Source organism: Mobula hypostoma, chromosome 26, assembly GCF_963921235.1.
Source record: "Mobula hypostoma chromosome 26, sMobHyp1.1, whole genome shotgun sequence".
Taxonomy (NCBI): domain Eukaryota; kingdom Metazoa; phylum Chordata; class Chondrichthyes; order Myliobatiformes; family Myliobatidae; genus Mobula; species Mobula hypostoma.
In genome coordinates, this window is record NC_086122.1 from 33,731,502 (window position 1) to 33,755,601 (window position 24,100).

General features: G+C 44.6%; 1 protein-coding gene and 1 long non-coding RNA gene across 2 annotated transcripts in view; one reads left to right on the forward strand and one right to left on the reverse strand.

Annotated features, from left to right (window-relative positions):
- Positions 1-24,100, forward strand: part of zdhhc18a (zinc finger DHHC-type palmitoyltransferase 18a) — a 53,535-nt gene that overhangs the window by 26,921 nt on the left and 2,514 nt on the right. The gene's annotated exons all lie outside the window — the stretch shown is intronic.
- LOC134338066 (uncharacterized) overlaps positions 1-24,100 on the reverse strand; it is a 62,502-nt gene that overhangs the window by 15,685 nt on the left and 22,717 nt on the right. The window lies entirely within an intron of this gene.

Genomic DNA, 24,100 nt, shown 5'->3' on the forward strand with positions numbered 1-24,100 from the left:
TCCATGTTGTATTTGGGGTTGAGCCCTTCCAGGGATTCTGTGATTCAACCCCGTTCACTGGCTCACCATTATGTTCAGAGAAACCAGAGACCAAATGAACAGTTTATGATCTCGGATCACACCATAGGTCACAAATATAATGTAGGTTTACTTTCAATGGTACACAAGCTTAATGCAAACTGTACCTTCAGAATACAGCAGGGTAAAGAGGTATTTTGAGCATGAGAGACTACATGTGGAATATGTTCAGACTTTGTTATTGGACACCATGTTGGCAGAGTGGTTACTGCCATGCTATTACAGTTCAAAAACGTACCAGGTAGTAGGTTATTCGGTCTTTGTAAATTGTCCTGATATAGTCATAGTCATGGTCATACTTTATTGATCCCGGGGGAAATTGGTTTTCATTACAGTTGCACCATAATTAATTAAATAGTAATATGTAAATTATGCCAGGAAATAAGTCCAGGACCAGCCTATTGGCTCAGGGTGTCTGACCCTCCAAGGGAGGAGTTGTAAAGTTTGATGGCCCCAGGCAAGAATGACTTCCTATGACGCTCTGTGTTGCATCTCGGTGGAATGAGTCTCTGGCTGAATGTACTCCTGTGCCCAGCCAGTACAAGATGGCATGCAACTTGGACAGCATCCTCTTTTCAGACACCACTGTCAGAGAGTCCAGTTCCATCCCCACAACATTACTGGCCTTACCAATGAGTTTGTTGATTCTGTTGGTGTTTGCTACCCTCAGCCTGCTGCCCCAGCACACAACAGCAAACATGATAGCACTGGCCACCACAGACTCGTAGAACATCCTCAGCATCGTCCAGCAGATGTTAAAGGACCTCAGTCTCCTCAGGAAATAGAGACGGCTCTGATCCTTCTTGTAGACTGCCTCAGTGTTCTTTGACCAGTCCAGTTTATTGTCAATTCATATCCCCAGGTATTTGTAATCCTCCACCATGTCCACACTGACCCCCTGGATGGAAACAGGGGTCACCGGTACCTTAGCTCTCCTCAGGTCTACCACCAGCTCCTTAGTCTTTTTCACATTAAGCTGCAGATAATTCTGCTCACACCATGTGACAAAGTTTCCTACCGTAGCCCTGTACTCAGCCTCATCTCCCCTGCTGATGCATCCAACTATGGTAGAGTCATTAGAAAACTTCTGAAGATGACAAGACTCTGTGAAGTAGTTGAAGTCCGAGGTGTAAATGGTGAAGAGAAAGGGAGACAAGACAGTCCCCGTGGAACCCCAGTGCTGCTGATCACTGTCGGACACACAGTGTTGCAAGCACACGTACTGTGGTCTGCCAGGCAGGTAATCAAGAATCCATGACACCAGGAAAGCATCCACCTGCATCGCTGTCAGCTTAGAAACGTAGAAAAACCTACAGCACAATACAGGCCCTTTGGCCCACAATGCTGTGCCGAGCATGTCCTTACCCTAGAACTACCTAGGCTTACCCATAGCCCTCTATTTTTCTAAGCTCCATGTTTTCATCCAGGAGTCTCTTAAAACAGTGGTCCCCAACCACTGGGCTGCGAGGAAACGATATGATTTGGCGATATGAACCGATATGAGTCAGCTGCACCATTCTTCATTCCCTGTCACGCCCACTGTTGAACTTGAACGCGCGCAAGGTCTGCAAGAATATTGTCAATATTAAACCGGTCTGCGGTGCGCAAAAGTTCGGGGACCCCTGTCTTAAAAGACCCTATTGTTTCCGCCGCCGCCGGCAGCCCATTCCACGCACTCACCACTCTCTGTGTTTAAAAAAAACTTACCCCTGACATCTATTCTGTACCTACTTCCAAGCACCTTAAAACTATGCCCTGTCGTGTTAGCCATTTCAGCCCTGGGAAAAAGCCTCTGACTATCCACACGATCAATGCCTCTCATTATCTTGTACATCTCTATCAGGTCACCTCTCATCCTCCGTCGCTCCAAGGAGAAAAGGCCGAGTTCACTCAACCTATTCTCATAAGGCATGCTCCCCAATCCAGGCAACATCCTTGTAAATCTCCTCTGCACCCTTTCTATAGTTTCCACATCCTTCCTGTAGTGAGGCGACCAGAACTGAGCACAGTACTCCAGGTGGGGTCTGACCAGGGTCCTTTATAGCTGCAACATTACCTCTCGGCTCTTGAACTCAATCCCTCGGCTGATGAAGGCCAGTGCACCATATGCCTTCTTAACCACAGAGTCAACCTGCGTTAGGCTGGAGACATTTTACAATCACCAAACAGCCTACCCGGTACGTGTTTTGGACTGTGGGAGGAAATCGGAGCACCTGCAGAAAACGTGCCAATTCCACAGGGTGGGCATGCGGACTCCTTGCAGGTGACACCGGAATTTGAACTGTGATAGATATGGCACAGTAATGGGCCCGTCTGATGAGCCCACGCTGCCCGAGCCCACCCATGTGGCCGATTAACCCACTAACGTGTACGTCTCTGGAAAGTGGGAGAATGTACACACTCCTTACAGGCAGTGGCGGAATTGAACCAGGGTCGCTGGCACAGTAACAGTGTAACGCTAACCGCTCTGCTCGTGTGCTACACTGGTGGCCCGGTAGGGCCTGTCACTGTGCTGTATCTCTCATTGTTTTTACAACAATGGGCCGTCTTGTGTGGCGTGGGCCGTCGTGGTCTTTCCATGACCATGATTGTTCTTGGCAAATTTTTCTACAGAAGTGGTTTACCTTTGCTGCCACAAGATGGGTGACCCCAGCCATTATCAACACTCTTCAGAGATTGTCTGCCTGGTGTCAGTCGTCACATAACCAGGACTCGTGACCTGCACTGGCTGCTCATACGACCGTCCACCACCTGCTCCCGTGGCTTCACCTGACCCTGACTGGTATCCCTAAATAAATAAGTAAATTACAACCCTCCGTTGGCTCTTCACTCAACAGAGAGAGATTGTCTTTGATCATTATAGAGCAGTGATTCCCAACGGGAATACGGGTTACGTGTCCTAAGGGGGTGTTAGGGAAAATAGAAGTTGGGGAGGGGGGTAAGCGGCACCCTAACTTGACGCATGAGACCGGACTGATTGTTAGTAGAGCAGGTACTTCCAAAAAAAAGGACGAGACACTGGAACACAGGAAGAACAGTAGTTCTGCAGGCAGTGACCACTCGTCGTCACAACGCATCTGAATCTTGGCAATCTCACCCAACCCTACCAACCAAACAGATGTTATTGGGGATGCATAAATTAGCAACCAGGGTGTCCAATAATTCCCCTTGCCTTGCAGCATAGAATGAGTTCATGCAATTTAACAGTTGGTAAGTCAAGTACACCCTCTCAACTTTCTCTACAGATCTACAGAAAACAGGTCGCGCAACGGTACTGCGGTGGCCGGAACCAAACAGTGAAATAGAGCCAATCAGTGAACTTGCTGACCCAGAGGATTCCCTTGTGTTCAAAGTGACGTCTGGTCACGAACCGTCTTTGGGGATTATGAAATCTTACATGATTGGTCAATCGCGCTAACTGGAAGAGCATAAAGCTAGCTTGCTGAACACCAGCTCCATCCTGACTAACATTCAATTCCAATCTGAATTCTTGTCAATGCAACTTTCGCTGTTGTAATTGTCTTCATCTTCACTTTGCCGTTCCTTTGCGTGCCGTTACCATCATTTCACCTGTGTCAACTTGCCGGCGTCGTCAGCATCCAATAGGCATTCCCAGTTTGTGTTATTTTTAATTTTAATCTAGCCCAGTTAATGATGGATAAATATGTATGGCACAATCTCTCTAAGAGTCTGAAGGAGGTGAAGCTTTGAAACAAACTACAGAAAGTGCATCAATACAATGTTATATGTTTGGCATGTGGTTTTATTCCACTCCTGTCAAATCAGCGAATCCCCATGCACCTTATTTGTAATACTGTACTGTCTAATGAAATCATGAAACCATCAAGATTGTAGGAGCACTTCAGTAAAAGACACCCTGTGTAGGCTACTTATGGTATTACTCAATTCCAGAAGATCAAAGAAGCAATAGAATAGTGTCACACACTCAAGTCATTTGCCAAGAAAGCTAAAAATGACGCAAAAATGGTCTCATTGCTTCCTATAACATTTCCAAAATGATAGCAGACCGTGGAAAATCTCATACAATCGGTGAAAGGTTATTAATGCCTGCAGTATCAGAAGTGCTCACCACCATTCTCAAAATGGATACCTGCATTTTAAAATCAATTTCTCTGAGTATTAGCTGTAGCTTGTATTGACAAAATGAATGAAGGCATTGATTATCAACTATGCACAGAGCTACTAAAACAGTATTTCAGATACTACTGGATCAGTCAACTGTATGAGACAACAAGGCAGTATTAATGGCATATGTACAGTTTATCAAAAATGGAAAAGTTAATGAAGAGATTCTCTTTTGTAAAAAGTTAAAAACAAATATCAACGGAGAGCCAGTTTACAACAAGCTGAATATGTATATTGAGTATAAAAGTATTTCAATTAGGAACATGATGCTTTGTGCAACACATAGAGCACCATACATGACAGGACACCATGCTGGTTAGTGGCATTTATGAATAAAAATTCCAACTCTGTTTGCAATACATTATGTAATTCATCATCAACATCTTGCAGTCAAAAACCTTAGCCAGCGACATTTGTCAAGGATGACTCTTGTAATATCTGCTATCAACAAAATTAAAGCCTATCCATTAAATAGCAGTCTATTTCGCCAGTTATGCCAAGATGGTGAAGAGTTTGAACTCTTGCTTCTTCACACTGTAGTGCATTGGCTGTCAAAAGGCTGCAGCTCAAAACATTTCTTTGATCTTTTTGACTCTATGGTTGAATTTTAGCTCAAAGTCGACAAGAGCTTGTGAAACACGATTGGACTTCTATGTTGAGATGTGGCATACTTAGCCGATATGTATGACGAAATGAACATTCTAAATATGAAACTGCAGGGTGGGAATCTAAATTTAATCCAGGGAAAAAGTGCAGTGTCCACTTTTATTGAAAAAGTGGAAATATATAAGTAAAACATCGGGAGAAGAATGTTCTCACAGTTTTCCTGCATGGGAAGTATGGCACTTTCTTTCACAGATGATGATTTGCAAGAGTACTGCTTACACCTGCAATCACTGAAAAAGGATTTTCAGATTCGATTCAAGGATTTGAATGATCTGGAAATTCCGGACTAGGTAATTAACCCATTTCTTTGCAAGGTGGAAGAACAGGAAGAGAGCTTACAAGAAGAAATGATTGAAATTCAGAATGACGAAGCAAAAATGCCGGTTTTTGTGGTATGTGGCTACACTGGTATATGAGGTTTCCTGATCTTTGGAGAAGAGACAAACTGCTATTCATTGCATTTCCATCCTCCTACCTTGTTGATCGAGGCTTCAGTGCAGTGAATCACATACTCACAAGAAACAGAAACTGCTTGGACATTGTTATGTGTGGGGACTTCAGGCTTCTGCTGTCACAACTTGAACCAGATATTTCAACTTTTCCTAAAAACCATCAAGCTCAAGTATCATATTGATATCAAAGCTGCTGTACAATGCACAGGTACTGTGTAAGCTAGGTTTAAAGACAAACATTAAAGCAGAATCATTTTTCTCATGTAGACATGTTTTTACACTATGGGGGTGCGGGAAGTATATTGTCCCTAGAGGGGCATTAGCAAGTATGTAAGTGCTTTAGGGGGGCACTGGGCTAGAAAAAGGTGGGAAACACTGCTATGGAGCAGACTCTCTTTAGAGGGAAGATTAGTGAAAATCGAGATTTTAACACCATTGTGAGCTAAACAGAGGCTTTAACCATACAGATATAGACTGAAGTGGCAATAATACAAGAGCTTAAATGATGTGAGACAATGTTCCCTCTAAGGTGTGCATGTGTATGAGTGCACGCATCTTTCGCTACTAGCGCATGAAGGAATTTAATCTCTGCACAGAAGGTTGTCACCCTCTATCTCATTGGCATGTTAAGTATATTTCACAATCTCAAGATTTCTGGATTTATTGAAGAAATTATTGATTCACTATGTCGAACTCCAAAGAAGCAAAAGGCGTGAAATGCAAAAGAACTCCTGCTTTATTTAAAGCAGAATGGTTTATTATCCTTAGAAAAGCTTCAGGTTTACTTACACTGAAAAATTCAGTGTGCACATGTTGTCGCCATGTCCAGCACAAGATTTTTGTGCACACCGGTCATTCCAAATTAGAGGGAACATTGGTGTTGGGGGAGGAAGTTTCTGGAATGTTCGGAAGCGTTTCTACCCAGTGGTGGATGTCGTTGCTGAACTTGGCTCTGAGGAATGAACAAGTATCAACGGGGAGCTTTTAGGAAACTGCAATTACCACATAGCAAGGCTTAGAATGGCCCTGAAAGAGGTTATAAAACACTCCAAGGTAAAATTCCAACTGTAGAAATGCCAATCAGTTTCAATGGGATAATAACAGATCAGGCCCAAGTCAATTGGATTCAAACCTTGGCAGGCAAAATTCTAATTACAGACACGAGAGGTTCTGCAGATGCTGGAAATCCAAAGCAACAGACACAGAAATGCTGGAGGAACTCAGCAGATCAGGCAGCGTCTATGGAAATGAATAAACAGTCGACGTTTTAGGCCGAGACCCTTCAGGACTGGGAAGGAAAGGGTAAGATGCCAGAGTAAAAAGAAATGAGGGGAGGGGAAAGAGGACTAGCTGGAAGGTGATAGGTGAAGCCATGTAGGTAGGAAAGGTAGAGGGCTGGAAAGGAAGGAATCTGATAGGAAAGGAGAGAGGACTTTAGGAGAAAGAGAAGGAAGAGGAAACCCAGGGGGAGGTGACAGGTGCGAAGAGTTAAGGGGCTAGAGTGGGGAATAGACAAAGAGGAGAAGGAGAGAGAATTTTTTTTTAACTGGGAGGAGAAATTGATGCCATCAGGTTGGAGGCTACCCAGATGAGATATGGTGTTGCTCCTCAACCCTGCGGCCACGTAGCCTCATCGTGGCTGTGGTCCTACATGTTAGAGTGGGAATGGGAATAAAAATGTTGGTCACTTTTGGCAGATAGAGCTGAGGTGCTCGGCAAAGCGGTCCCCCAGTGTATGTCAGGTCTCAGCAATGTGGAGGAGGCTGCGTCGGGAGCAGATTTGCATGTGAAGTGTTGCCTCAGCTGGAAGGACTGTTTGAGGCCCTGAACAGAGGCGAGGGAGGAGGTAAATGGGCAGGTGGAGCACTCTGGCCGCTCACAGGAATTAAGCAATTAACCGATGGAAGGCTTTTGAAGATGCGATTTTTCAGCTGTGATCTCATGTTCCCAAGAGGAAATCTGAGGGCAGAAATGGATAAGAGAATAAAAAAGAGCAGAAATAAATGTGGTAATTGTGTTGGCGTGTGGCCAAGTGGTTAAGGCATCAGTCTAGTGATCTGAAGGTTGCTCATTTTGAGCCTCAGCTGGGACAAGGCACTTAACCACACATTGCTCTGTGACGACACCAGTGCCAAGCTGTATCGGCCCTAGTGCCCTTCCCTTGGACAACATCGGTGGCATGGAGAGGGGAGACTTGCAGCATGGGCAACTGCCGGTCTTCCATACAACCTTGCCCGGGCCTGCGCCCTGGAAACCTTCCAAGGCGCAAATCCATGGTCTCACGAGACTAACGGATGCCTAAAAAAAAATATGATAATTGTGTAGTTGATAAATCAAAGGAGAAACGGCTTGACTACAGAAACTTCAGAGGGGAACTCTACTGTCCACTTGGCAGTTAAGGCACCAATGAAGGTCCTCCATCTCTGGCGGTGTTCAGGGCTTCCTTTATTGCGTAGCTCGGTTTTCACTACTGTCAGTCATGCAAATCCCGGGTGGAGACTCAGGAATATTGTTGCACTCAGATGCTGAAGGATTCTTCACTGCTGTTTCCGCAACCATTTTGTTTTACCAGTCAGGGTTGTTAGCCCTGAGCTGAACCCCTGAACCTGCAGGATCAGTGAACCACTCGTAGACTGGCCTCTACCCTTTGACCTGTCTGGCATGGGTGTCCCTAACAGAGCAAAGCATTAAAACCCTGTCTCTGGTTAACATAGCTCTCCAGGTCATTGAGGCATACAAGCCTCCAAACCACAAGGTTGTGGACCTCTTCAGAGAGAAAGTAAGAAATTAGATGTCGGGGGAAAAGGGAGCCTGAATAAAGATGGTCAGCAAACACTAACGGGAATCTGTATGTAGTCATAGACATATGCTGGAATGGATTATGAAAAGAAAAATGAGTGGTGTCAGACACAAAAAAAGGAATCTTCTCACTGAGATATACAGTAGCTGAGGAACTAAATGCATACTTTATATCAGTTATCATCAACAGAAAAGACACTTTTGAATCTCAACAGAGAAAGATGTAATTGAGGTCACATCTCGTACATACTGTAGGCTAAAAATTGATCGAAGCAGAAAGCACATCTGGACTTAGTGGATCAATTACTCTCCTACAGATATGATGCATCCTAGGTTTCTGAGAAAAGGAGAAATTGCCAGTGTCCTGTCCAAAACCTTCCCTGCAGAGGGCTGGGAAATTGAGAATGGTATGCATTTTTTTCCTCCCTAGGAGAATGTGGGGATAAACGCAGTAATTACAGACTAGAGTAGCCTTGCTGATGAGGAAAGTTCTAAAAACAATAATCAGGGCGGGATTGTCAGTTGCGGCTGGTGAGAGAATGCCAATGTAAGTGTGTTGGTGACGAATCGTATTGAACTAATTTTGTACCATAGAGTTTTTATTTAAGTAGCAGAGAGTCCACGAAGGGAAATATGATTGATGTGACCTTTATGGATTTGCAAATCAATTTGATAAGATATTATATAGTTGGTTTGTTATTGAGATTTAAAGCCTGAAAGGGGCTACACTATCATGGGTAGAAAATGATGACGGTCGTCATGCCTTTGCGTGTGTGGGAAATTATGCCTCGAATTTTTTTTGAAGAGGTTGCTAAGAAGGTTGATGAGGACAGGGGTAGACTTTAACATAGTCATAGTCGTACTTTATTGATCCCGGGGGAAATTGGTTTTCGTTACAGTTGCACCATAAGTAATAAATAGTAATAGAACTATAAATAGTTAAATAGTAATATGTAAATTATGCCAGTTAATTATGAAATAAATGCAGGACCAGCCTATTGGCTCAGGGTGTCTGACCCTCCAAGGGAGGAGTTGTAAAGTTTGATGGCCACAGGCAGGAATGACTTCCTATGATGCTCTGTGCTGCATCTCGGAGGAATGAGTCTCTGGCTGAATGTACTCCTGTGCCCAACCAGTACATTATGTAGTGGATGGGAGACATTGACCAAGATGGCATGCAACTTAGACAGCATCCTCTTTTCAGACACCACTGTGAGAGAGTCCAGTTCCATCCCCACAACATCACTGGCCTTACGAATGAGTTTGTTGATTCTGTTGGTGTCTGCTACCCTCAGCCTGCTGCCCCAGCACACAACAGCAAACATGATCGCACTGGCCACCACAGACTCAGCATCGTTCGGCAGATGTTAAAAGACCTCAGTCTCCTCAGGAAATAGAGACGGCTCTGTCCGTTCTTGTAGACAGCCTCAGTGTTCTTTGACCAGTCCAGTTTATTGTCAATTCATATCCCCAGGTATTTGTAATCATCCAGGGGCTACGACAAGATTTTGTGTAGTAGGCTGGTCTGGAAGGTGCGATCACATGGGATCCGGGGTGACCTAGCCAACACAATAGTGTAGTGGTTAGCACAGTGCTTTACAGTACCAGCGACCCAGATTCAATTCCCGCTGCTGCCTGTAAGGAGTTTGTATGTTCTCTCCGTGTCCGCGTGGGTTTCCTCCCACAGTCCAAAGACGTACCGGTTTGTTGGTTAATTGGTCATTGTAAATTGTCCCGTGATTAGGCTAGGGATCAGTCGGAGGATTGCTGGGTGCCGTGGTTCAAAGATCCAGATGGGCTTGTATCTCGCTGTATCTCAATAAATAAATAAACCACATACAAGGCTGATTTGCTGGAAGGAGCCAGAGGTAGCAGTGGAGTGCTGTGTCCGATGGTGTGCTGCTTGGGTCCTGCTGGGTCCTCTATTGTTTGATCTATTTATTAAAGATTCAATCGAGGATGTACAAAGCATAATTAGTAAGCTTGTGGATAATGCCAAAATTGGTGGTGTTTTGGCTGGGAAGAAGATTGTCCAAGGTTACAGCAGGATCTAAATCAACTGGGAAAGTGGACAAAGGAATGGTAGATGGAATTTAACTTGTACGAGTGCAAAGTCTTCCAAGAGGACCACAACCTGTCATAGTTTGGAGACTTGCATGTCTCAGTGATCTGGAGAGCTATATTGGCTGGAGTCAGGGCTTTATGTTTTGGCTCTTGGTAGGGTCACCCATGCCAAACAGGTCAGAGGGTAAAGGCCAGACCAAGAGTGGTCCACCGGTCTTCTAGGTTCAGGGGTTCAGCTCAGGATTAATGACCCTGACTGGTAAAACAAAACAGTTACAGAAACAGCAATGAAGAATCCTACATCTGAGTGTGACGGTATTCCTGAGTCTCCACCTGGGACTTGCATGACTGACAGTGGTGAAAACCGAGAGGAAGCTACTGACACGATGAAGGAAGCCCTGAACACTGACAGAGATGAAGGACCTTCATGGCTGCCCTGAGCAGACAGTGAGTAAGTGACAAGTGATGCATTTGAAGAAGTTCGCCGAGGGCAGGACTTGAATGGAGAAACCTTGGAGGACAAATTCACCGCAAGTGACAGTGGATGAGAAAGGTGCATTGGCACATTTGCTTTTGTTGGATGTCTCAGTGAGTACAAGATTCGGAATGTCATGTTATAGCTGTACAAGACATCAGTGAGACCAGGTGGAGTTTTGTGCACATTCCTCTCGCCATTCCGTAGGAAGGCAGGATGTGGTTAAGCTAGAGATGGCACAGAGAAGATTCACAAGGATGTTGCTTGTACTGGAGGACTTGTGTCATGAGGAGAGACTGGATAGGTTGAAGCTATTTCCTGGTGCCTAGGAGAGAGAGGATAATCCTATGGAGGTTCATATAATCATGAGGGACATAGATACGATGGATAGTCGCAATCTCTTCCTAGGGTGTGTGGGGGGGGGGTCTAAAACTAGGGGGCATAAGTTTCAGATGATTGGAGAAAGATTTAAGGGAGATCTGAGATGCAGCTTTATATGCAGAAGCCGGTCTGTATATGGAAGGAGCTGCCAGGGGAAGGAGTTGAGACAGGCACAATCACAATATTTAAGTACATGGATGGGAAAGGTCTAGAGAAGGGGTTCCCAATGGACCAATACCATTAAGCAAGAGGTCCATTGGGAACCCCTGGTGTAGATGGATATGGGTCAAATGCAGGCAAATGGGACGAGCTCAGGCGGGCACCTTGGTCGGCACGGGTGAGTTGGGATTGTCCTTGTTTTCGAGCTCTGGAACTCAATGACCCTAAAGGTGCCCAAGGAATGTAAAACAGGAGGGAAGCTTGACTGGTTGGCAGGAGGCAAAGAGTGGCCAGTGTTCCACAGGGGTCAGTGTTGGGATCGCTTCTTTTCATGTTCTTTGTCGATGATTTGGATCACAGAATGGATGGCTTTGTGACCAAGTTTGCAGATGGGGCAAAGGTAGGCAGAGGGGCAAGTAGTGTTGAGGAAGCAGGGAGTCTGCTGAAGGACCTAGACAGATTGGGAGAATGGGCAAACAAGTGGCAGATGGAATGCAGTGTAGGGAAGTGTATGGTCATGCACTTTGGTAGAAGGATTAAAGGTGTAGGCTCTTTCTAAACGGGGAGAAAATTCAAAAATCAGAGGTGTAAAGGGACTTGGGAGTTCTTGTGCAGGATTCCCTAAGGGTTAACTTGCAGGTTGAGTCAGTGGTAAGGAAGGAAAATGCAGTGTCAGTATTCACTTCGAGAGGACCAAGGGTATAAGAGCAAAGATATAATGCTGAGGCTTTATAAGGCATCGGTCAGATGGCACTTGGAGTAAAAGAAATGCTGACATTGGAGAGGGTCTAGAGGAGGGTCACGAGAATGATTCTGGGAGTGAAAGGGTTAACGTTTGTGGAGTGTTTGATGGCTCTGGGCCTGTATTCACTGGGGTTTAGAAGAATGGGGGCGGGATCCTATTGAATGTTGAAAGGACTGGATAGAGTGAAGTTGGAGAGGATGCTTCCTATAATAGGGGAGTCTCGGATCAGAGGGAAAAGCCTCAGACAAGAGGGAAGTCCATTTAGAATAGAAATGAGAGGGAATTTTTCTAGCCAGAGGGTAGGGAATCTATGGAATTCATTGCCACAGACAGCTGTGGAGGCCAAGTCATTGAGTATATTTAAAGTGGAGGTTGTAGGCTCTTCATTGATCAGGGCGTCAAAGGTCACGGTGAGAAGGCAGGAGAATGGGATTCAGAGGGATAATAAATCACCCATGCTGAAATGGTGGAGCAGACTCGATGGGCCGAATGGCCTAATTCTGCCCCTATATCTTATGGTCTAATGATTTATCAAACGGGAAGAAGTACACAATGAAATTCCCAGGAGCACTGCTTTTAAATATAAAAATAATGAATTGGAAATGAGTGTACCAAATACAGTTTCCAAATTTACACATGACAAAACTTGGAAGTGGACTGAAGTGTTGGGAAAGTGGTAATGGGTCAAGGAGATATGGTTGGTGCATTGGGTCGATAGATGGGTGATGAAATTTATTGCTGTGAAATTTGTTACATTTTGAAGGAGTTTTTAATATTGTGAGGATAGAATTCCTGAAGAGAAATGAGAACAGAGATCTGGCGTGTTTGCATGTAATTCATTATAAGTGGCAGGTTGAGAAAGTAGCTGAAGCAGCATGTTTGGCTCCGAGCTTTACAGACAGAGGCACAAAGAAATAGAGCAGAACAGTCCAGCTGAACCTTTACAAATCACATGTGGACACTATTGTTGTACAATGTCCAGTTCTGAGTGCCATGCTCTGGGAAGGACGTGCAGCCTTTGAAGGCAGTGCAAGAATGATTCCAAGGATGGACAACTTTGGTTATGTGCTGTAGACTGGAGGAGCTGGATGTTGTTCTCCTAGGGAAGGAGAAGGTTGTGAGGAGATTAGATCGAGGTCACTCCCGCTCCCTGTCACTCATGGACCTTCTGCGCACTGCTGGTGTCTTCAGCAGTGGGGACAGATGCAGGGTGTCCATTGGGTTAATCTGCTATTTCTTTGTCCCCTATTGCTACCTCACCAGCATTATTTTCCAGTGGTCCAATATCAACTCTTGCCTCCCTTTACTCTTTATATAAATGAAAAAAACTTTTGATATCCTGCTTTATGTGGTTGGCTGGTCTGCCCTCATATTTCATCTTTTCCCTTCTTATAGCTTTTTTTAAAGTTGCCTTTTGTTGGATTTTAAAAACTTCTCACTCACTCTTGCTACCTTGTATGCCATTTCCTTGGCTTTTATGCAGTCCTTGTGGGAGAAAGTTGGTTAAAGAGAAGAGTAAACAGGAATAAGCAGCCCAGGTAGCTAAAGCTGAAGTGGGGGGATTAAGGAAACAGTGCCATGTTTGAAAGGCAGCTCTAAATGTGGTACATACATGAAAAGAAAAGTAAGACTGGCAATCATACGAAGTGTGTAAAGCAGATACAAAAGTTGCACGGTCAACTTGCTGCACAGAGAGGAATAATAAGTGCTTTTGGATTCCGAAAGGGGGGAGAAGGATGGATATAGAAATATGGATTGGAATGATTTAGCTATATAAGACCTTGGTCAGACCCCACTTGGAGTACTGTGTTGTGTTCTGGTCATCTCACTACAAGAATACTATATATGTGGATGCTATAGAGAGAGTGCAGAGGAGATTTACGAGGATGTTGCCTGGATTGGAGGGCGTACCTTATAAGAATAGGTTGAGTGAACTTGGCCTTTTCTCCTTTGAGGGGCAGAGGATGAGAGGTGACCTGACAGAGGTGTATAAGATGATGAGAGGCATTGATCGTGTGGATAGCCAAAGGCATTTTCCCAGGGCTGAAATGGCTAACACGAGGGGAGCTTAGTTTTAGGTGCTTGGAAATAGGTACCAAGGGGATGTCAGGGGTAAGTTTTTCACACACAGAGTGGCGGGTGCGTGAAATGCACTGCCGGCAACGGTGGTGGAAGCAGATACAATAGGATCTTTTAAGAGCCTCTTAGATAGGTACATGGAGCTTAGAAAAATAGAGGGCTTTGCGCTAGGGAAATTCTAAGCTGTTTCTAGAGTAGGTTACATGGTCGGCACAACATTGTGGGCCGAAGGACCTGTAATATGCTGTAGATTTCTATGTTCTATGTATTTAAATTAGTAAGGAGACAGAATAGATAGAAACTGTTCTCACTGGTGGAGGGAGAGCCACAAGGATTCTTTAATAGACTGTGTTGAATACAGAACCGGGGTAGTAATGGAAACAGTAGCACTCAGAAGGGAGCTGGGTAACTGAAAAGAAAGAAATGACGGGACTATGGTGAATGGACGGGGGAAATTGTCCAGCTCAAGGGTTCCCCACCTTTTACATGTATGGACTTGTACCATTAAGTGAGGGGTCCATAGCATCCAGGCTGGGAACCGCCGGTCTAGCTGATTTCTCTTACATAGAGTTGCTATGGACTCAGTGGTTGAATATCCTCCTCCTATGCTGTGACGGTTACACGATTCTGAGTCTTTTGCTTGGGCACGGTACACCTGTTCGAAAAGTAATGCTAGATTTCATTGTAGTGCTTGCAAAGCTGAGCTGATGGGTGAAAGTGATAAATCTGGGTGGGCGGGATTGTGGTTTCTCGTGACGGGGCTGATGAAAGCAGTTCATTCGTCCATTCGCCCATTCGCCATGTGCTGTGTCATATAGCATGGTGATCTACAGAAGTGGTTTCCCATTGCTTTCTGGTCAGTCTCTTCACAAGACGGTGACCCCGGCCATTATCAATACTCTTCAGAGACTGTCTGCCTGGAGTCAGTGGTCGCATAACCAGGACTTGTGATCTGCACCAGTTGCTCATACGACCATCCACCGCCTGATCCCATGGCTTCACGTGACCCTGATCCGGGGGGTTTGGGTGCTAGGAATATGCTATCCTTACCCAAGCATGCCCTGCAGGCTAGTGGAGGAAAGGAGCGCCTTACACCTCCTTTGGTAGAAATGTATCTCCACCCTGCCTTCCAGTGGGTGGGAGAAACAGCTGTGGGGGTTTGGAGGGAATAGCGCACTCTGGGACAGTATGTTCATTTCAGTCCAATACGGATTTCCTGCTGACATAACTTCTGGAGAGCTGGAGTTGCATGTCACTGGTCTGTGTGTAATGTTGAGTGTTTGTTCCCTAGGAGGATACTTGTGAGGATTTTGCAATTTCATGCGCGGCCTGAGGGATGTAAGAGTTTTCAGAGTGAGGCTGGTGATGACGGTCAGCTGGTAAGCTTGCTCTCTCTCACACTCGCACTCAGCCTTACACTCACATTCTCCATCCTCATCTTCCACGGTCGCAGTTGATGTTCAACGTGCATCTCCTGCACGGCCACTGTCATTGGCAACCAGGTCTCTGCAGTAGCCCAACTTCCTCTTATGAGAATCCAGCCTTTTTTCCATCCCAGATCTTCATGACTGTTTATTCTGCTGATGTTTTCCATTTGTCCTAATATGAAATCTCAGCTCAATTCCGAAGGTAATTTATTTCCTTATGACCTGCCATTAGTGCTCAAAACGGGGAAATTTGCAGCTTTCTAGAGAGTCATTTTCACAAGTAACAGCATTGACACCGAAGAGCACAGTACATATGAGGAATAATATCAGCACTTCATAAAGGGTGAAATTGGTTGTTGGTCACAACAAATGCCCTGTTCATTCATCTTCAGCTGCTGTACCTGTTTCCTCTTTGGCTACTGGTTGATTAGCCTGAGATTTAAATTAAAATAGTTTATAAATAACTTGCTTAGCACCGTTAATGAGTAGAACCTCAAAAGACATTTTGTAGAGTTGATGCCAAACAAAATCTAACACCAAATCACTCAAATATTTTGACAAATGATCTAAAAAGGAAGTACTGTACTTACTCAGGGTTGGTAGCCTACTGTGAATTAGAAGGTGGTGAAGAGTCTGGTTCAGGCTCAGGGACGTATTCAGCAGTGGAGCTGGTGGTTGAGAACCAGAATTTACATTAGATACTGATGTTGCGGCTTCAGTCTTCACAATATCTGGTTGGAGGTCATTTCTGGAGTTCATCTCTGGATGTCAGGCAAGCAGCCATATTATTCAGAAATTGTTCTTGAGTTGTTGGAGTTCGATGTCGCCAGCATGTTTGTGTTTACAGAATTGTGGATAATTGACTTTTAAGCCCTGGACTGAAGCGGAGAAACTGAAGTTTGTGCTCTGACAGGAAAGTGGTATGCACAGGATTGGCCAATCTTGCCTCTGATGGTTATGTGATGCTTGTTAAATGTTAGAGTAGTTAGTACAGGTGGAGCGTGCATGATATCAAAAGTCATTGCTTTCAGGGAAGGGAAAAGGTGCTGACAGTGTCCCATGTGAGAGAGTGTTTCTTGTCCGATCTCCTTCCAGCTGAAGTTGGAAGTTGTCTGGAGTTAACCCATTGCATATTTTATTTTATTTAGAGGTACAGTGGGGAACAAGCCGCACCATTCCAGCAACCCACCGGTTTAACCCTCGCCTCATCACAGGAGAATTTATAATGCCCAATTAGCCTACTAACTGGTATGTCTTTGAACTGTGGGAGGAAGCTGGAAGCACCCTCGCATTCATGGGGAGAACATACAAATACCTTACCAACGGCACCAGAATTCTGACACCCTGAGCTGTAAAAGCATCGTGCTATCCGCTATGCCATCATGGCGCCCTTCTTTCCTGTAGCATTCCAACCTGCAGCTTTTATCCTCACAAACCTTGTAAAGCTTAATTTGGCTGCATGACTGTTCAGGATATAAGTTAATATTATTGTGGTGATGCTGATATTTGATTTCAGGACTTGAAATCGAACCTAGATTTGATACTAAGGTTTGACGGGAATCTGCTGTTCAGACCTTTTGAATTTTTTCCACTTTAGACCCTTCATTGCTCGGAGTTGGCCACGGGTATGGTGTCCTAGCTGTCTACTTGATACTGCCAGGGCAGTACGATATGGAGAGCCAGATGTTGCCCATGCCAGGCTGAGACTGATACAGTTTGGCACCAGCGGCATCGTTGGAGTTGTCAGTCAGCATTGAACTCAACGTAAGACTGCCTTAGGGACTCCAGCCCCAGATATTTCCTTGGGGTTTACTCCCAAAGCCTTCCCCGTGAGTTGGTACAGGCGCAAGGCAGAGGAGGTTTGAGATCAGCGTTTTCCCTCTACTAGATGCGTTGCCCGAAGTGACTGGTTTTAAGGTGCCAGTAGCCCACCTTTGCCCCTTCTCCTGTCAGTAGAAATGGTTCCACCAGGCTCTGCAGCTAAGCAACACGTGAAGGCCAGGAGCTGGACTCAGTTGTCAGAGGCTATTTGAGACGGACTCCATTGGGAGCGTTTAATAGGTAGTGGGAGCTTGTCCCCATTATCACCCCGCCCCCGGCTATGACTACCTTAAGGAACCTTTTTTTTCCACTGTTCAGTTAGATAATGACAGCAGACTGGTGCAGTAGTTAGTGCTGTTGTGGCAGAGCTTCAAGGATTCGGGTTTGAAATTGAGCTTGCGTGCTGTCTGCGTGGAGTGCGTTCTTTCTATCATTCAAAATATTTCCTCTGGCTTCTTGGTTTCCTGTCTTATGAGACCATAAGCCATTGGAGCAGAATAAGGCCAATCGGCCCATCATGTTTGCTCCACCATTTGATCATGACTGATCCATTGCCCTGTCAACCCTGTTCTCATGCCTTCTCCCTATAACTTTTCATGCCCCGACTTACCAAGAATCTATCAATATTCCCTTTAATTACACTCAATGACCTGGCCCCTAAAGCTGCCTGTGGCAACGACTTCCACAGACTCAACACACTCCACCTCATCTCCATTATAAATGGACGTCCCTCTTTTCTGAGGTTGTGCCCTCTGGTATTTGACTCCCCCACTATAGGAAACATCCTCTCCACATCTACTCTATTTCAGCCTTCCAACATCCAGTGGGTTTGAATGAGACCTCCCACCTCCCCCATCTTTTCTAAATTGCAGTGAATACAGGCCAGGAGCTGTCAAACACTCCTCATGTGATAATCCTTTTAAACCTAGAATCATTTTTGTGACCCTCCTCTGAACTCTCTCCAATATCAGCATATCCTTTCTTAGATAAGGGGCTTAAAACTGTTCACAATACTCCAAGAAAGGCCTCACCAATGCTTGGGAACCCTGCCTGAGGAATCCCAAGAATCTTTGCACCTCAGTTTTTGAATTTTCTCCCCGTTTAGAAAATAGTCTATGCTTTTATTTCTTCCTGAGGCTGTATTTTGTCTGCCACTTCTTTGCCTATTCTCCTAATTTGTGTAAGTCCTTCTGCAGCCTCCCTACTTCCTCAAAACTGCTCTACCTATCTTGATATTGTCTGCAAACTTTGCAACAAAGCCATCAATTCCATCATCCAAATCATTGACATATAACGTAAAAAGAATCAGACCCAACACAGACCCCTGCGGAACACTACCGGTCACCGGCAGCCAACCAGAAAAGGCTCCCTTTATTCCCACTCTTTGCCTCCTGCCAGTCAGCCACTGCTTTATCCACGCTAGACTATTTCCTCTAATACCATGGGCTCTCAGCTTGTTAAGCAGCCTCATGTGTGGCACCTTGTCAAAGGCCTTCAGAAAATCCAGGTACACAGCATCAACTTTGTCTATCCTGCTTTTTATTTCTTCAAAGAATTCCAACAGATTTGTCAGGCAAATTTTCCCTTAATGAAGCCATGCTGACTTTGGCCTATATTATCATGTGCTTCCAAGTAATCCAAAACCACATCCTTAACAATCACTGAGGTCAGGCTAACTGGTGTACAATTTCCTTTCTTCTGCATCTCTCCCTTCTTGAAGAGTGGAGTGACATTTGCAATTTTTCCAGTCCTTCTGAGCCATGCCAGAACTTAGTGATCCTTGAAAGATAATTACTAATGCCGCCACAAGTTTTTCAGCCGCCTCTTTCAGAACCCGCGGGGGTAGCCCATTAGGGCCAACTGCACTCACTTCTGCCCTGTGACACTCTGGGACATCCAGCATATGCTAGTGTCTTCCACGGTGAAGACTGATGCAAGATACCTATTCAGTTCGCCCACCATTTCCTTGTCCCCCACTACTACCTCTCCAGCATCGTTTTCCAGTTGTCTGCTATCCACTCTCACCTTTTTTTCACTCTTTATATATCTGAACAAATTTTATGCTAAAGATGTGTTGTAAGATTAGCTGATTATTAATATATTTGGGTGGCAGTAGAATTAGGGGAGAGTGTATGGCCAAAGCACAAGGAAATAAGTGGCAGAATGGAACAGATGAAAGCCTGAATTTGATGGGCAGAATGGTGCTCTCTGCCATTGGGAAAAAAATCCAAGATCACAGTTCATCTGTATCATAGGCTGACATTTCTAACTTGGCTGTTTAAACCCTTTGCCTAACAACAGATCTTGCAATCTCAGATTTTCAAGGTGTAAATAGACCCAAGACCTTATCATTATTGTTAGGAAATTGTTCAGATTGGATCCCTAGAATCATACAACACAGAAATAGTCCCTTCAGCCCATCGAGCCCATGCTGACCGTTGCACCAATCCATTCCAATCTGTCTTATACCCACATTGCATTCACAGCCTTCAATGCTTTGGTGATTCATGTGCTTGTTGAGATGTTTCTCAACTGTTATGTGAATATCTTCCTCCACCACGTTCTCAGCCGGCGCATTCTTGATTCCAACCCCTTCATCTGTGGGGAGAATGTACCCCTTCTGGTCCCCCTAGAGTAGGGATTCCCAACTTTTTTATACTGTGGGCCAATTGTGAGGAGAGACCTTGGTGAGGATGGTTAGGACCCATGTGCAGGAGTATCCAAGACCAGAATCAAGACACAAAACGAGTTTGAAACAAGGACAGGGTTCTAAACCAGATGCTAGATGAGACTCCAAAGTAGAGTTGACAATTGAGCGTTGAACCTCAGTTCAGATGCTCTTTAATTATTAAAAATCCTGAAACCAAACCATGGCCACAAATTAGTTGGACAGGCCTGAATCTTTAAAGGGCCGTGCCAGCTATCCATATTCCGGAGAGTTAGAGCATCTAAACCCCAGAAGCTAGTGTGGTCAGATGCATAACATATCACCAATTGCAATAAGCAAGGGGCCCGTGGGCGCCAGGCAGGGAACCCCTGCTTTAGAGTGTGAAAAAGGATGAGTATTTATCTTGTCTATCTCCATTATAATTTAGTATACTTCTGTCAGATCACCCCTCTGTCCCTTTGCTCCCGGAGAAAACAAAACCAGCCTATAACTGAAAAGTTCCAATCCAGGCAACATCCCAGTGAATCTCCTTCATCAGTCACATCCTTCATGTAGTGAGGCCACTAGAACTGTACACAATACTCCCAGTGTGGCCTAAGCCATGTTGAAAATTTGAAACGTGATGCCCCCCGCCCTTATATCCTAAGCCACAGCCAACGAAAGACAAATATGCTAGAGGCCTCGCCACCTTCTCCACCTCTGCTGTTACTTGTGAATTTTTACCCTCGAGGTGCCTCTGTTCATCAACACTCCCTAGGTCCCTATCACTTACTGTGTATGTCCTACCCTTGTTTGCTCTACCAAAACTCATCACCTTGCGTTTGTCATTATCGAATTCCATACACCATTGATCTGCCCAACTTTCTGAGTTCATCTACATATATCGTGCTGTAACCTTAGACACCACCGTATTTTGAATCATCTGCAACCTGGTTAATTATGCTTCCTACATTCATATCCAAGTCATTAATACATATCACAAACATCAAAGGTCCCAAGCACTGACCCTTCTGGTGCCCATTGGTCACAGAATTCCAAATAACGCTCCACCACTCTCTTTCTTCCATTATAAAGACAATTTTTGATCCACATAGCCCGGCTTGGCTTGGATCCCTTGGACAATAATCTTTGGAAGCAGATTTCTCCTCCCCTTTTTGTGAAATCGCTCCTGTAGCAGTTACTTGAAAGCAAACCAAAAACTGATGAGAGACTGAGCCAGGGTGCTTGATGCTGTACAACGCACTTCCCATCAGCAAATTCCCAAATCGAAAAAGGTACGTTTGACTCTTTATTACAAAACCAGCAAAGACGAACCATCTTGCAGCAATACAAAACTAGCAAAACTAAATCAGCGATGTATCGGTGTAAATAGTGGTCTTATCGCATAATTAGCATTCTAATTAGCGAAATAATGAAGTTACCGATCTTAGCTTTCAACAAAAAATAGACTAAACTAACAACTAAGACGAAATATGAATATGTAACTATACTCATTTACTTCTACCACGCCCCAAACCTCGATTACCTTAATAAAAGTGCCACAAACTAGAATACAGGCAGCAAATAGATACATGGCTCCCACAACTCCTTAGCTCTGATGTTCAAGTTCTGACTCCATCTTGAAGTCCTCCACACCACTTACTGTCTTTCGTCTACTATACTTTGGTGTCAAATGTCGATGATAAATCTGTTTCTCAGTAACCTTAGGCATGGACACTGGTCTGAATGTTGTCCTGTCAGAGTCAAACTTTCAGTGGGACTGACATTTCCATGCGTCATCGCCCTGAGTCTCACTAATTCTCATCCTGTTTCTAATCTGCTAAGGGTATTGCTGGATGTGCACTGCGCACCCACTCACTGGAATTTTAAGACCATTGGGGGATAGGAGCAGGCCATTCATTTCCTTCAGAATCAGATCAGGTTCAATGCCACTGACTGACAGTAGGCTGTGAAATTTGGTGTTGTACGGCTGCGGTACATTGCGATATATAATAATAAAGACTGCAAATTACATTAAGAAGTATATACTGCACTTGTATTCCTCCCTGATAACATGTCCTGTGTGATGGAGGTCCTTAATGATAAATGCCTCCTTTTAGAGGCATTGCTCCCAGAAGATGTTCTGGGTGTAGGGTGCTCTCTCTAGACATGTTTACTTCCTCCAGAGGTGAAGCACGGTCCAATCTCTGAGGAAATAATTTTATTTATTTTTATTTTATTTAGAGATACAGTGTAGAATAGGCTCTTCCACGTTCCCCAGCAGTAATAAAAAACTAACCAATTTTGTTTACTTACTTATTTATTGAGATACAGCATGGAATAGTCCCTTCTGTCCCTTCGAGCAACACCACCCAGCAATCCCCCAATTCAACCCTAGCCTAATCACGGGACAATTTACATTGACCAATTAACCTACCAACCGGAAACCAGAGCACCCGGAGGAAATCCATGCGATCACATGGAGAAGGTACAAACTCCTTAAAGGCAGTGGCGGGAATTGAACCCGGGTCTGTAAAGTGTTGTGCTAACCACTACACTACCATGCCACCTAGTAATTTAACCCTGGCCTAATCACAGGACAACTTACATTGACCAATTAACTTACTAACCGGAACGTCTTTGCACTGTGGGAGGAAACCAGAGCACCCGGAGGAAACCCACGTATTCCGCGAGGAGGACATATAGACTCCTTACAGGATAGAACTCTGAACTCCGCTGACCTGGTGCGCTGTAATAACATTGCGCTAACTGCTACGCTACCATGAGTTGTTGCAGGCATGTATAAAACAAACTGCCAAGGCTGGTGATTGCAAACCAGACCAAATTGCTGAAATCTGTGGAGAGTGAAAGAGTTAATGTTTCATCCTTGTCTTAAGAAGTTAACTTGGTGCCTACTCAAGGAAGTCTCAGTGCCAATTCTGAGTGATCCATATCTGATCATTGTTGCAGAAGCTGTGAAGATGGAAATGATGATCTTGAAGATTGTTCCCAAAACAGACCCTTGTGCGTTTCAGAGGTTTCTCTTAGTTATTTTTATTTGTTTATTTCCAGACTCCCTTCCCGTAGACTACTACTCTCTTGCTACTACCCTGAGGCAACAGGGTAGTTTCTTACTGACAGTAAGCTCTTCCCAACAATGACTGGGTTTGCTTTTTAAGACCATAAGGAATAGGAGCAGAATTAGGCTACTTGGCGCACTAAGTTTACTCTGTCATTTCATCATGGCTGATTGATTCTCCCTCTCAGCCCCAGTCTTTTGTCTTCTCCCCATACCCTTTCATGCCCTGACTAATCAAGAATTTATCAGCCTTAAGTATACCCAATATCTTGGCCTCCACAGCTGCCTGTGACAGCGAATTCCACAGACTCAGCACTCTCTGGCTAAAGAAATTTCTCCTCATCTCTATTCTAAAAGGATATCCTCTCCACATCCACTCTGTTGAAACTTTTCAACATTTGATAGGTTACAATGGGGCGACCCTTCATTCTTCTGAATTCCAGTGAGTAGAGTCCCAGAGCCGTCCAACGCTCCTCATATGATAGGCCTTCCAACAGTGACCGATAGTTAAACTCTGAGTTGCAGAAGTTCTCTGTGGACCTTTTTCCTTCCAACAGAGTGCCATGACTTCGTAGGGGTTAGTGCGATGCCATCACAGCTCGGGGCACCGAGCTCAGAGCCCAGTTCCAGCATCATCTGTAAGGAGTCTCTGTACGTTGTCCCTATGGAACGTGTGGGCTTTCTCCAGGTGCTCTTGTTTCCTCCCCCAGCCCAAGGACTTATCAAGTAGGTTAGTTGGTCATTGCAAATTGTTCCATGAGGCTTGGGTTAAATCGGAGTTGTGGGGGTTGCTGTGGTGGTGCAGCTCGAAGTGATGGAAGGGCCTGTTCCACGCTGAATAAATATATAAATAAAGCCGAGGAACATTTTCCTCTCATCTGGTCCACTGAGATAATTAAGCTATTGTAAGCATGTAAAAACATACGGTGTTACAGCAATGTTCACTATATAGTTAAATAATCTTTGAAATGAGCTGTAGTCCTTTGTGGGTTGAATACCATTAATAATCACATCCTGTTTCTTGTGCAGTTTTTGAAGCATCAGCTTTGTAGGATTGTTTCTTAATATTATTAAAGGTTTTT